Below are 14,783 nucleotides of genomic sequence, written 5' to 3'. Positions count from 1 at the left end.
AATTTAAGTGTCCCGGTGCTGGACAGATTTTTTAACCAGCAGGACACAAGGCCAGATTTTCGACTAAGCAGGGATGCCCTACAAGTTCTGCTAGGCCTTCTAAAAAATGAACGGAGACACGGATGGGGTGCCACACTTGAGACCTTGGTGTTTCTCTTCTGGCTGGCAAGTGGGGCATCCTAAAGGGTTGTCTCCAGTGTGTTTGGAATGCCACGATCCACTGTCCACCGCATTGTGCACAGAGTCACTAAGGAAGTGGTGGCCATTCGCCATAAGGTCATTCACTTTCCAAAGACCCCTGAAGACCTGGAAGTAGTGACTCATGGGTTTGCAAGGCTGGCAAGACACAGAGCGTTTTCCAAATCAGCAGGAGCGATCGACGGCTGCCATGTCCGCATTAAGCCACCAAGCGGCCCTGATGGTCAGTGCTACAGGAACAGAAAATTGTTCCCGCCCATAATACTGCAGGCTGTTTCTGACCATCAGGGCCGCTTTATTGACACCTATGTGGGCTGGCCTGGGTCCATGATGCAAGAGTACTCCGCCACAGCCCAGTCTACAGGCGGTCCCTCTATCCTCCTCCAGGGCACTTCATTCTCGCGGATGGAGGGTACCCGTGCCTCCAACAGCCTTTTCCCCTCATCACTCCCTACAAGAGGGCAGTACAAGGTGTGGCAGCCCAGCGCTTTAATGTTCATCATTCCAGGGCTTTGGGATGATGAAGACCAGGTTCCGCTCTATCTTCCTGCAAGCACTGGAGGTGCACCACACCTTTGTGCCTGATGTAAGTGCTCGCTCAATTTTTTTTTAATTGTAAAAAACACTTAATCAAACAAATTTACATTTTTCTATACAGATGTTTATTTTTATATTTTACCATTGCAGGTAATAACAGCATGCACTGTCCTCCACAACATCTGCCTTGGGTTTGGTGACATCATGGCCCCAGAGGATGCACAAGGGGAGGATGTGGCAGAGGATGAGGGGGAGGGTGATTTGGAGGCAGCCAGTGGTGCTCACTGGCGTGACCAGCTGTCTGCCGAGGGGTCTGCTTTGGAGGAAGTGCCCATTGATCATGACTATTTTTAACAAGTAAGAAAAAGTTTAAAGTAATGTAAAATGTCTTGACAGATGTGCGTGTGTTTTTATGGTGTGAATTATTTTCACTTTACTCTTTCTGAAAACATCTTAGCGACATGGCAGCTGTTGATTTTGTCAGCCTTGCAAACTCATGAATAGAAGATGTGTGGTGGACAGTGGATCTGCAGGCCAACACTCTGGAGAGAACCCCACATGATGTCTCATTGGCAGAGGACACCATGGTCTTTACTGCAGCATCCCATCCTGGTCCAGGTCCAGCAGTACCATCAGAGGGACTCCCTGCTCAGCTGTTAATTGGACCATGAATCCTGCTGGTTAAAAAAAACTGTATAGCATTGTGATGAACACAGTCAAATGTTTTTTTTGGGTACCAAAATGTATCTCCGCCCTGCCCATCGGTTATAGCGGGAAAAAAAATATTTGAATGTTTTCGCATTCTCTCAGATTTAGTTAGGAAATTATATTGTATGTTATTCGGCGTCGTCTGTCAGTCATTACTATCCTCACGTAACGAGTGAAACTGTCAGGAAGTAAAAGTATAATTAAACCCATTATTTTCCTCGTGTTCGCGTCATATGCACGCGCTTCTCCCGGCTGTGCTCTTCACGAGTACGCGCTTAAGTAATTTCGTTTTTACCTCAGCCCTATCAAGCTAGCCACAACGTCAATCACGTTTTCCGCCATTTACCTCAACCACTCTCACCGCAGAGATTCGGGCCATTAGACTGTATTAAAGAGCACCAATTATGCTAATAAATTAGCACGTTAGCACGTTATTGTAATATCCCATAGTACATACATGTTATTAAAACTTGAACTAATGCACTGTGAGTCTTATAAATTGCTTACATACCTCACCGATTTCTGCATGTCTGGAAAACGCTCGGATTTAGTTCCTGTCTCTGCCTCCCAAAATGTCTAGTGTATTCGGATTGGTCAGATGACTACTCAACTGTTATTGGTCAACTGGGTTCGGCGTGTGAGAGTCACAGGCAACGTAAACAAGCGCTATATTTCTCTATAAACGATGGTGTCTGAACTGCCTTACCACTTCGAGCTCGATCCTGAGAGTTAAGACGGCCGTTACGATGTAAACGATCTCCGTCAATGAACGCGATTGGATTTAACTTTTTTAGGTGTCCTTAGCTCTGCCAGAATGCTAAACGAAGACGAAAATGTGTTGCAAAGACATCCAAAAGGTAATTATAACGTACTACATTACTTTGCAAACTATATGGAAACACCAAATGTAGCACATAGAAGGTTTTATTTGAAATGATTATAAAACTATTTCACTTATTAACATTATTTTACTATAGTAAACTTTATTATAAAATACCGCTTACATACTATATTACTGTGCAAACTATATGGAAACACCAAATGTAGCACATAGAAAGTATTTGTTGAAATGATTATAAAACTATTTCACTTATTAACATTATTTTACTATAGTAAACTTTATTATAAAAGACTGTTACATACTATATTACTGTGCAAACTATATGGAAACACCAAATGTAGCACAAAGAAAGTATTAATTGAAATGAATGTTCTACATTATTTCACTATGGTAAACTTTTTTATGAAAGACTGCTTACTAATAAGTGCTATGTTTTTACTTATTAGGTTTTAAGGAGAATGCAACATGTTCCAGGGCCTCTTACCTGCGTGATTCATCATCCAGGTTTTGCACAAATTGTCTAAATCCCTACACATAGAACATTTATTGTACCGACTATAAGCCTTTGAGGTGCAGGACTACAGTAAGTTTTATTACATTTTTAAACCAATAACACTAAAGTATCATTATAGTAACAAAGTACCCAAAAGAACAAAAGATGTAACTTTAAAGAAAATATAATAGTCAGTCAAAAGTTTTTTTTATTTATTACAAATATATATTTAAATGTTAAACAATATACAAATAAACATACTTTAGTAACCATATTGTGCTCTTGTTTCAAAAATTGTTCAATTTATTTCTTACAGCTATCTATTCAGATAAATGGCACAGCAAAGCTTTGTCAGCTGGTGCTATTTAAGACGACACTATAAGGTTATCATCCTGTCGTGTGTTGTTTTCCAGATACGCTTGGAGCTTCCTGATCAGATCGGTCACAATTTTGGCTTTCGACGACCCCTGCACTGAAGATGGCATGCAATCACGTCCTCCTTTGAAGGTCTCTCAAACTGTGATGCCAGGTCCATTGGAATCGGGGTTTCCTTCAGCTTATCTTCAAATACCTCATCAAACACAAGCCTGATCACATCATCCACATAACTGTAGAAATATTGCAGTCAATAAATCTTTTGTTTTGATCATTTATTTCCCTGCTTCATACATTAAGTTTTTAATTATGAATGTATTTGAAATAAAACATTACTGCTTACGGTATGTCACTTGTGTGTTTTGGGAACATAGCCTTGTACTTTCCCTCTCCTGCTTTTGTTACGGCTTGGTGACATTGTAATGGATGGCTGCAAGGTACAAATACCTGTAAAATATAAACAAGCAATTAATTTATTGTAAAAGTAAATACTACTTTATTTAACACAGTTACTAAAATACTTAAATACCTGCACAGCATTCCAATAAATGAGAAAATCTAAATTATTTTTGCTGCAAATCTGAAATCTCAGGCTACGGACGGCAAAGGCATCCACTGATGATGGTGATGAAAACATTGTGAAACGATGCTACTGCCTGGGTTCCTATTATTATGCAGAGAAAAAAACTTTGTCATCATCAGTTATACATCTGAGACTGGTAGTGGTTTCACTAGCTAAATACATCATATGTGTTACACACCTTTGCTCCTCATATGCCAGTCTGACTCCTTGTACTGTGTGTTATGATGTTGCATGTTTGCATACAGTGTAGAAGGATGTGTACAGCTGCGAATCTAGGATATAGACAAATAAAACAAACATGTATTCAGTCAAAAAGAAATATTATAACAATAGAGTACAACGACTATAAATCGTTAGACTATTCATTAAAACGTAAATGTATTACATATTACATGGCCCAACATTAGCAACACACATTACGTGTTTACTTCGTTTCAAAATCTAAGAAAGCTTCAAGTAAATACAACAGTAAAATACATATAACTTTAAACAAATCATCTGTACTTAGAGTTTCTTGAGTTTGATCATGAGAACAAATTTTACCGGTAACAGTTTAGCTGGCATTTGTATTTGTATTTATCTTAGCAACTTAGCAAGTTTGTAAACATGTCTAAACCAACATCGATAAAAAAAACGAAAGCCTGCATAATTCAACATACACGTGTGTAAATATGGTACGTTGTTTATGAAATACAGTATTACAACACAAAACAATTAGCTTGCAAGCTTAGCTCTACACGCACATTATGTTAATCTCCGGATACCGGTTACGTAATGTACAGTAAAAGGCAAATAATAAACATGAATACTTACAGTCTGTGATCCAGAAGTGCACAGTAATCCAACTTTCAAGAGGAGACATCGCGCAAATCCAGCTTCGGTTCATGAGAAGCAGTTATTGTGAAAACTCCGTGAACAACTTCTGACTGGAATTTTCCGGAACCGTATTAAACATGATGTCCTCTGTGGAAGTCCATAAAGTGCTATTTTCCCTCGCATCTAAAGAGACAGCGTCTACTCGAGAGATTTAATCGCTTAAATGATGAAACAAGAGTTTGCAAACAGAGTCAAAGCAGGGACTCCCAACCTCCGCCATTTTAGCTCTCTTCTGACTCGGCGCTCCCCACCCCCGTCTTTGAGGGCGTACCCAAGCAAAGCAGAGAGGGCTGAACTATGATAATGTTGGTCTTATCTACGTCACTAATCCCAGGAAGTAAACTGTTGCCTACAATCCGAGTGTTTTTTGTAGTCCTCGAACGTTAGAGACGATAACTCGCGTCATCGTTTTCTTTGAGGTATGTACTTTTTGAATATCGTTAGCATGTACTAATGCACACTTACACACAAAAGGATGTTTAAAAACGAGTATCCCATAATAGGTGCTCTTTAATATTAGCGGTCTATGATCTTCGTCTTTGGTGTTTTACGGCAGCTTGCATCCAGTTTGTTGCATGCTTAGGACTTCATGAAGGCTTACAATGCTTTGTTTTTTACCCGCCCACTTGAAATCAAAACGTGATTGGTCGATTTGCCCGTCACTCTCCACACCAAAACACATAGCTTGGCCTTCCCTGGGATTCATGAAGTCCTAACCAATGAATGAGCCAGATAACCGGGCCTTAATAGAGACAGACGATTCTGATTGGATAAGATGTTTTCATGACATGAACCTGACAGTAAGCTTTACGTTAGAACACAGATGAGAGAAAATATATTACATGTATTGTATTAAATTGAATTAAATAGAAATTTAAAAATGTAAAAACATATTTTTATTGAATACTATATTATTTATTTGTATTATTATTATAAAAAATCTTTTTATAAATTTTTTTAGGCCTTCTCTGAAGGCGTAGAAGGCCCTGAAGGTTCCCCACTGAATCGTAAAGTGGATCCTTTCGGTCTCGCTTTCTCACTTGCCCTCCTGGTGGTCGCTCCTCCTGATTTACTGCTGAACTTGGCCCTGGTGTGTCCTCAGGGATGGAGGCAACTAGGACAGGAGGGGTGGTAGAATGCCTTTGTCCTAGCACCTCATCCATGAGGACAAACCATGGCCAAGTTGCAGCAGTGGGATTGCCACTGACACCCTCACCTGACCCTGGGCACTTGCAATCCTAATGCAGAGGAAAGAAACCATGGTACTTAAAGGATAATTCCGGTATTTAACACTTTGGGTCTCATTTCTGGTTTGTTTTGGATGAACTACAGTGATGGACACAGAAATTTTGACAATGGGTCGTGTCTTGAGTTTTTGACTCGTTTAGAAGCGTCTCTTGACTGCTTTAGAATGGAAGTCAATGGCCATGCACAAACATGTCATTAAAACAACACTTAAAGGAACAGTATGTAGGATTGTGGCCAAAACTGGTATTGCAATAACAAAACTTGTGGCTAAAACAGGTACTGCAATCACCCAACTAGTGGCCAATACACAAAAATGACAACATAAACATCAGTTGAGGGCTGCAACTCCACTTTTTAAATGACAATATCCTGGCCAGACCACTGTTGTCAGTGATATAAGTATTTGAAATGAAAATGATTTCTAAATGTCTACTTGCATATCAGGGCCATTTTATGATTAATTGATATAAATTTCTTACATACTGTTCCTTTAATGTTTATTTTCAAAACTGTGCTACTCACAAAGTGGTGCGTGGTGTTCGTTGATGATTCAAAACAAGTTGTGTAGCGAAATACAGTGTCTGTCGTGTTTTATTTGGCATTTTGTAAAATTCCATTGACTTCTCTTTGAAGACTGCTCGCTGATATATCACTCCGCCGCCGGGAAACAGAAAAGGGTCTGTTTACAATGTGGTTGTAGTTTTTTCGCTCGATTTTCTCAGAATAAATTTTTCACATATTTGTAGGGCTGGACCAGAATATTCAAATATTTGTTCCGTGGGTTGACATTCGATTTTCAGTTTTGAGATTCGAATATATATATATAAATATTTTACAGCGTTAATGCAGAGCTTTTGCCAAGCAGGAAGTGCGCTTCACGCACCCGCTCTATAGGTGGCGCAGAGAGACCAACATCCATAGCCAACAGCCACCAAACCCCACCAGTGGAAGAGATCGCCTTGAACGGAAAGCGCGCTTCCTGCTTTGGCATTCACGCTAATAGTGTTGTAAATACATTGTCAAAATTTCTGTGTCCATCACTGTAGTTCATCCAAAACAAACCAGAAATGAGACTCAAAGTGTTAAATACAGGAATTATCTTTTAACAACAACACAACAAAGTGCAGCAAAAATGTGCTCATTGCTTTGCATACTTTGTATTTTTTTTTTAGGTTGTCCCATTTTTTTTTGCTTGCAGGGGGGTGACTTTTCCTGTCAGGTCCATTTTCTCAAGAATTGTGCTGAGGAAGAGAAAATGTCATGCTTATTAAGAATTTTACCTAAAAGACTACACTAATAAATTAACTTAGGAAGACAAAACAAGAATCACATATTTGGATGCCAAACTTTGGTTAAGACATGCCCACACAAAGCTTTACTAACATAATGTGGATTTAATATTTGAATTTAATTGATAATAAACAGCGTGAATGAGTATTGCCCCATCTACTGGTTGATTTGTGGTAGGACGCTGTGTCAGACGGTGAAATGAATGGATATACTGTAAAAATTGGTTGTTGACTTACCTCCAAGCCATAATAGCCGAGTTTTTGGCACCTGTAAATAGTTCGGTGTTTTCCCCCCTCATTTTAATTAAAAGAGAGGTCTGCTCCTTGGAGCCTAAAACAAACGAAATGTTGACCTCACATCCCCTAATAATGTCACACCAGAATTCAGCTTTTAATATTTTAATAATATAATGTTTTAATATTTCAGTTTAAAATTTACATTTAAATGTTGACTCTTCGGAAGTTGAACCCGCCATTTCCTTTAAATCTAGACGTCACGTTATCCAGCGCGCAATGAATCTTGGGAGCGCCGAGGCTGTTAAGGATCCATTCGTTCTATCCTTAACAGCGCGGAGAAATGAGGACGCATTTTGAGGCTTCATTCTAAGCATCCTTCGAATTGGGACGGCCTTACCAGCCTGAAGTCGCGCTGCTGTGACGCAATCGGTCTTAAAATACGTCCTTAGAAGGTCGCAGCCCCTGAATTGGGACACAGCTTGTGTCAAATTAATAGCCAGCTAAGCATTGATGCGTTCTAGGATGACGTCTACTGGGTCCTAATGTCCTACTTCTTACATGTGAATAGGCAGATTGCCTTACTGGTTAGCATCAGTGGAGGTTGTTGGTTCTGAGTTTATCTCCACTCCATTCTCAAAGCCAGCGGTTGCTCCATTACGATCCGCAGATTGGTCCATCAAATAATTATTGTTCTTAATACAAGTTTTTTTTTTTTTTTAAATGTGATAGTAACTTGTTTGGCCATACTAAAGAAAAATCAAGATACCATAACAGCGAACTTTAGCGTTGGTGGTTCGCACCAGATTGCAATATTGCTACGTTGATGTTGCATTGACCAATGAAAACAAGTCACCAACACAACTTTTTAATAGTTATCAGGCTTACTTATAATTTTACTGTTTTTAAGATAACATGTTATAGATAAAATATACCACATAAAGTAGTATCCATGTTTAACTATACAAAGTAGTATTTTTTTTAGGTGGGCCAGCTGTCAATGTGGGCTGGCCCAGACCCGTCCAGGCATGTCCACAGCTCCCCGCCTGATCATAACCTAAAATATAACCCTAAAAAGCCCTGAAATATGGGACCTTTAAAGAAGCGATGCAAATGAATTAATGGTTGCAAATATGTGATGCAAAATCATTGCTGCTAAAAACATGTTGCAGAGATTAATTTTTTTTAGCAGTCATTGATTTTTCCATTTAATTGAATCTTTATTTTTTTGCTCAATATTATTTAATTTTGTGATTCTGCTTTTTTGTTGAATAATTAGATTTTTTTCTCTCAACAAGCATGTTTTGCGATTCTTTATTTTTTCATGTAAAATTTGTCATGACTGGGTAGGAGTGACAGGACGCAAACGCAAAGTTCAAAATAAATAACATTTAATAATAAAAACACGAGGGCTGACATGGTGAATACAGGAACACAGGAAAACAGGAACATCCAACACAGGGAACAGACAGGGTTGTAATGACAATAATCCGGCAACCGGTGTGACAGAAACAAGGCATATAAATACAAAGACAATTAAACATAAGACAGGTGTAGTGTATTGGCGTAATGAGTCAATGAGTGTCCAGGTGAGACGGATCAGTGCAATACACAAAACATGACACGGACTAGCCGTGACATAACCCCTCCCTCTACGAGTGGCTACCAGACACTCACATAAACACAAAACAAAAACAAAGTTTGGTAGCGCGAGTCCAAGGGATGGTTGGAGGGTTTGGGGAACCTGGCGAAGCCGGCAGCCGCCGGGACGAAACCAACAGGACGGTGGGCCGGACTGCGCCAGGAGAACCGCAGCGATCGCTCCGAGAACCGAGGCAGACGAATTACACCCCTTCTGGGAATCGATGACGATGAAGTGCCCCCCGGAAGTCATCTCCCGTTCCCTCGTGGAAATGGAGACCCTCACTCGGTAGCCACCCCGGGGAAATGATCGGGCGTGGTCCGTTCCGGATCCCCCTACGAGCGGGACGGTGGTCCTCCGAGGGACCGTCGACGACGACTCAACCGTTGGGGGACCACCTGGGCCGATCCTCCTCCCGCAGGCCCGCAGGAGCGAGCGATCGCTCACGGTGGTCCCCAAGAGACATCGGGGCTGATGGGGAATGAACCCCGATGTCACTACTCCCCCTCGACGAAACTCCTGAGGGAGCCGCCCTCCGTGAACTTGCTGCGTCCAGTTTGGCCGGATTATTCTGTCATGACTGGGTAGGAGTGACAGGACGCAAACTCAAAGTTCAAAATAAATAACATTTAATAATAAAACCACGAGGGCTGACATGGTGAATACAGGAACACAGGAAAACAAGAACATCCAACACAGGGAACAGACAGGGTTGTAATGACAATAATCCGGCAACCGGTGTGTAGGGATGGCTCCCGCGAAACTGACGTTTCGACACTGTGTCGAGATCCTGAAGCGTAAATGTTTCGAAACACTGCTCCGAAATTTGATTCGAAACACCCATGTCACGTGATGAAGTGATTCGAAACACCAAGCGGTGCATTTCACAAGTATTTCGAAAGGTGGCGTACCTGTCGAATCTGCTTCGAATCTTAAACTGACAGGGTAGGAAACAAAACTGACAATACCTCATAGATGTGTTTTTGGCAAGATCAAATACTATAAATTACTGAAAAGAAGTAATTTTCCTCATAGGTATGTAACACTTAGGCTACTTACAAAAAATGCATGCCAGCAACAAGTGTCCCTTGTGTGAGAATGTTTTCAAAGGCTGGAGAAATTATATGTAAAAAAGTAGCTGGTTGAGTTTATCAACACAGAACAATTTATATATTTGAATAAAGATCTTTTTATGTAAACAATGTGGCATATTATGGCTTGATATATTTTATGAATCTCTTATTATTTATTTGGTATATCTCTATTCTATTTTTTTTTTCATTAAATAGACCCGAATAGCCTATAGTTATCGACAATTGCGAGCCTAAAAGCTCATGTAGTTGTCAAACAGATGTTAAAACAACAACAAAAACTATTTTATTAGTAGCGCATGCATTTCCCAGGTTCGATCCTAAGATCTACGCATGAGAGTCAAGAGCACTATCCACTCTCCCATATCACTTGTGTGTCAATCAAACAACATGTGGGATACAATTTGTCAGCGCTCGTCTAAAATCTTGTCAAGGCTGCTTCATGTAAAGACATGCAAACGACCGCTAGGTGTCACTGTGGAGGCGGTTTCGTATTGATGTTTCGAAGCCTCGAAACATACGGCACAATTGATTCAACTGTTTCAGTGTTTCACGAAGCCTCGCTCTGCCCACCACTACCGGTGTGACAGAAACAAGGCATATAAATACAAAGACAATTAAACATAAGACAGATGTAGTGTATTGGCGTAATGAGTCAATGAGTGTCCAGGTGGGACGGATCAGTGCAATACACAAAACATGACACGGACTAGCCGTGACAAAATTACATTTTGTTTGCTCAATACTTTATTTTTCAATTGCAATACTTTTATTATTTTGCAAATATACAGTGAGCAAAATAAGTATTTGAACACTGTGCTATTTTGCCAGTTAGGCAGCTAGCAGATAGTGAGGAGATGTTTACTGTATGAAACAAAAATGTTTTATGGCCTAAAACGCGTGAATTTGCTTAGAGCACCTTTAAGGGTTGAATATGCAATACAGACAAAGATTTAATGGTTGTTATAGAAAACACATATTTTAGTTTATTCTTAATGTCAAAAACACTGACCATGGCTTTTTCACAAAAGATAATCTCACATAAAATAAGCATTAGGCCCGCTCTACCTAAAAAATATACATGGTCCCTGAAAAAGATATGCATTCTCCCTGAATGACATACACACACACACACACACACACACACACACACACACACACACACACACACACACACACACACACACATACTGGTTTTTGTGATTTACAAGGACACTGAACCCCAAACAAGTCTGTTGGTGTATTAGAGGGACACCCCTTTCCACTTGCTCTACAGTGATGTGGAGGATATCAAAAATTTTATTTTGAGCCATACAACACAGATATCACTTCAAAATGTGTTTACACACAACACAGCTTGTAATATAATAACCTGACAATATACTCAATTATGAGGACATTTGATAATTAGATGCAAGCCACCCCCATGACACAAAACGTTATTATAAGGACAGTCACCATTCACACACACACACGATTTTAAAGTGTATTGCGGGGTCCAATGTGAATTAATGGGACACAGCTAAACACAAACACAAAGGCGACGGTATTGTGCATTAAAAGGACATACGTGATCTGTGAGGACAGATGACCAAACACAAACACAAAGGCGACGGTATTGTGCATTAAAAGGACATACGTGATCTGTGAGGACAGATGACCAAACACAAACACAAAGGCGACGGTATTGTGCATTAAAAGGACATACGTGATCTGTGAGGACAGATGACCAAACACAAACACAAAGGTGACGGTATTGTGCATTAAAAGGACATACGTGATCTGTGAGGACAGATGACCAAACACAAACACAAAGGTGACGGTATTGTGCATTAAAAGGACATACGTGATCTGTGAGGACAGATGACCAAACACAAACACAAAGGTGACGGTATTGTGCATTAAAAGGACATACGTGATCTGTGAGGACAGATGACCAAACACAAACACAAAGGCGACGGTATTGTGCATTAAAAGGACATACGTGATCTGTGAGGAAAAATGACCAAACAAACATTAAGGCATTTCTGAGATAAGTTATCCCTTGATAACAATTGTTTGGTAACATCCAAGTACCACAAGTCACCTAGGCGGTACATAGCATTTGATATTATATTTACAAATTGTCACGTCCCGGGGTTGTCATGGTTCTGTGTGTATGTGTCCTCACCTTTGTGGGCGTGTCATCTCCTCTTGTGTGCACCTGCTCTCTTCCTTTCGTCTGCTGATTAATTCCAGCTGCCGCTTATTTTCTCTGTCTATTTAATCTTCTGTGTGTGTGCGTCTCTTTGCATGCTCGTGTTGTTTTGTCCGGTTGATCATTGCCGTTTGCTGCTCTGTTTAATTTCCTAGTCTGTGTTTTTCTAGTTCAGTGGTTGCCTCCAGGATTCGCTGCTTATCGTGAGCTCCCGGTTTAAGTTCCCGTGTCATCACAAGTGGATTTACCCTTTTTCTCTCTCTCCAGTACTTCCTGTGTTTTCTCCTTCATCTACCTGCTTTCGTGTGACCGTGTAATATCTCTCCCTCTCCAAGCGGGTGCTCGGTGTTTCTCGCCTTCAGAATAGAACCGAGGACTCGTTGTGACTGTGGATTATCTTTTTCTCCAAGCGGGGGCTCTGTGTTTCTTGCCTTCAGAATAGAACTGAGGACTTTGACTGTGGACTATCGCCTTCATACCTGGCTGGTCATTAGGAGATTACAGGGTTGCCTTTTTAAGAACTGTGGACTATGGCCTTTTAATATCTGGCTGACCTTCGGGAGATTATTGAGTACTGCTACCGCTGCCTGTCTTTTTAATAAACTTTATACTTGCATCAGATTCTGTGTCTGACTACCTGATTCCTAACACAAATGATTAAACCGAACTGTATGTTTGTCTTGCCTTTTATTTATAGAAGACTTGAAATCATCTATGTAAACTGTTTAATAAGCAGGTACAATCAGTTGTTGTTGCAAAGTACATCCCCCTTCAGGGTGATACACAACCCCTTTGCAAAGGGATCCTGATGACCCTGTCAGGATTTACTTTGCAACAACAACTGGTTGCCTGTATTTTTTTCATAGTGATGCAAAAACAGTATACAACCTCTCAGAGTGCATCCAAGGGTGTTTCTCAATGTCAAGGAAGGATCCTCGCAAGCTAGAATTTCGAGGATGCTACGCCATCGACATACATCAAAGAACTACTCCAATGTCGAGGATCCTCGGAATTTCAAACAAGGACTGAGTCCTTCATTCGGAAAATATCCCATATACAGGAAAGGATGCATACGTGTAGCCTTCGTGCTCTCAAATCACCCACAATCCTATGCGCACAGCACCGAAAGAACCGACATAATGACGCAATGACGTGCACTTGCTAGCCTGTTTCATTTACGTGTTCTCCGAATGCTAAAGAGGAACCTTGCCTAGCCTCAAAATAAAGTGATTTGGAAGAAGCAGTCCTGCCAATGAAGTATCCTTGACATTGACAATCAGCCCAAGTCCCTGCTATTAGTGTGGTATGACTGTTAAAAGATCATATTGTCATGTGGATAAACTGAGCTCCCAAACTTGGTTCCCAAACTTCTCATTTCACAACCAACTTATAGGGGTATAATCTATCCAGGGTCCCACAAACATATTTTAAATTAAAATATGAGACATCTTTTTCTGTTTTATAATCAAGTAGTTTGGATTATCCATGTCATTTTAATAATTAAATATTAGTTTAGTTCCAAATTGCAAAATCAAAATATTTTACAAATATTTTGCAATTATTTGTACAAAAACAGTTTTGAGCAATAAACTACTATAGCAAAGCAACTTTGAATGGCCAAGCTTATTTCACTAAGCAGCTCCTGACCCACAGCTTAAAAAACCCTGAAACAGACATATAACAGTATGCACAGTCAGTGAGCAAGAAGCACAATTTTAATAGGATCTTGTTTTTTTTTTAAACATTACAATACTTTGCCCGATATTCCATATCACAAAGACGGGCTAACATTTTTCCTGTGTGCAAACATGGAACACAATTTTAATTGGCACTTGTTTTTTTTTTTAGAAAGATTACAGTACTTTGCCTGATATTTCTTATCACAAGATGGGCTAACATTCCTGTGTGCAAACATGAAGTTTTAAAACTTTTAAAACTTAAAATGGTATTACACTGCAAAAAATGATGTGTTCATTTTTTACACATAGTGTGTGTAATGTCATTTAAGGCGTTATTTCATGTTAAAATAAATGAAAGGGCAAACACAAGTTGTGTTAAAAACAGTGATGGGAGTAACGCGTTACAAAGTAATTCTGTTCCTGTAATTCCCCTACTTTTAGCGGTAATTAACATGTAACAAAGTATTTTTTTTTATCAAGTAACGCAGTTACAATTACTGAAATTTAAATGAGTTGGTTACTCAAGTTACTTTAATTTGTGATCAATGAACACTTGCAGACAAGACATTTCTGATCTAATGTTGCAGGACCGTGGTGGGCGGCACAATGAATAATAACACAGAAGTATAGAGACAACACATCATTGTGCCGCTCACCACAGTCCTGCGATGTTAAATCAGAAATGTCTTGTCTGCAAGTAACGCAATTACAATTAGTGAAATTTAAATGAGTTGGTTACTCACGTTACTCTAATTTGTGATCAATGAACACTTGCAGACAAGACATTTCTGA

General features: G+C 39.9%; 2 long non-coding RNA genes across 2 annotated transcripts; one reads left to right on the top strand and one right to left on the bottom strand.

Annotated features, from left to right (window-relative positions):
* The first annotated feature begins 2,176 nt into the window (after positions 1-2,176).
* LOC135753572 (uncharacterized) lies at positions 2,177-3,494 on the top strand. Its single transcript, XR_012337700.1, has 3 exons — positions 2,177-2,300; positions 2,731-2,867; positions 3,191-3,494. It is a non-coding gene; the product is annotated as an uncharacterized lncRNA (long non-coding RNA).
* Positions 3,495-3,541: 47 nt separating this feature from the next.
* On the bottom strand, positions 3,542-4,488 carry LOC135753570 (uncharacterized). Its single transcript, XR_010533734.2, has 3 exons — positions 3,914-4,488; positions 3,682-3,816; positions 3,542-3,599 (listed from the first exon to the last, which is right to left on the bottom strand). It is a non-coding gene; the product is annotated as an uncharacterized lncRNA (long non-coding RNA).
* Between the last annotated feature and the right edge of the window lie 10,295 nt (positions 4,489-14,783).

The sequence above is a fragment of the Paramisgurnus dabryanus genome, chromosome 10 (assembly GCF_030506205.2).
Source record: "Paramisgurnus dabryanus chromosome 10, PD_genome_1.1, whole genome shotgun sequence".
Lineage (NCBI taxonomy): Eukaryota > Metazoa > Chordata > Actinopteri > Cypriniformes > Cobitidae > Paramisgurnus > Paramisgurnus dabryanus.
This window is presented reverse-complemented; position numbering and strand designations above follow the sequence as displayed.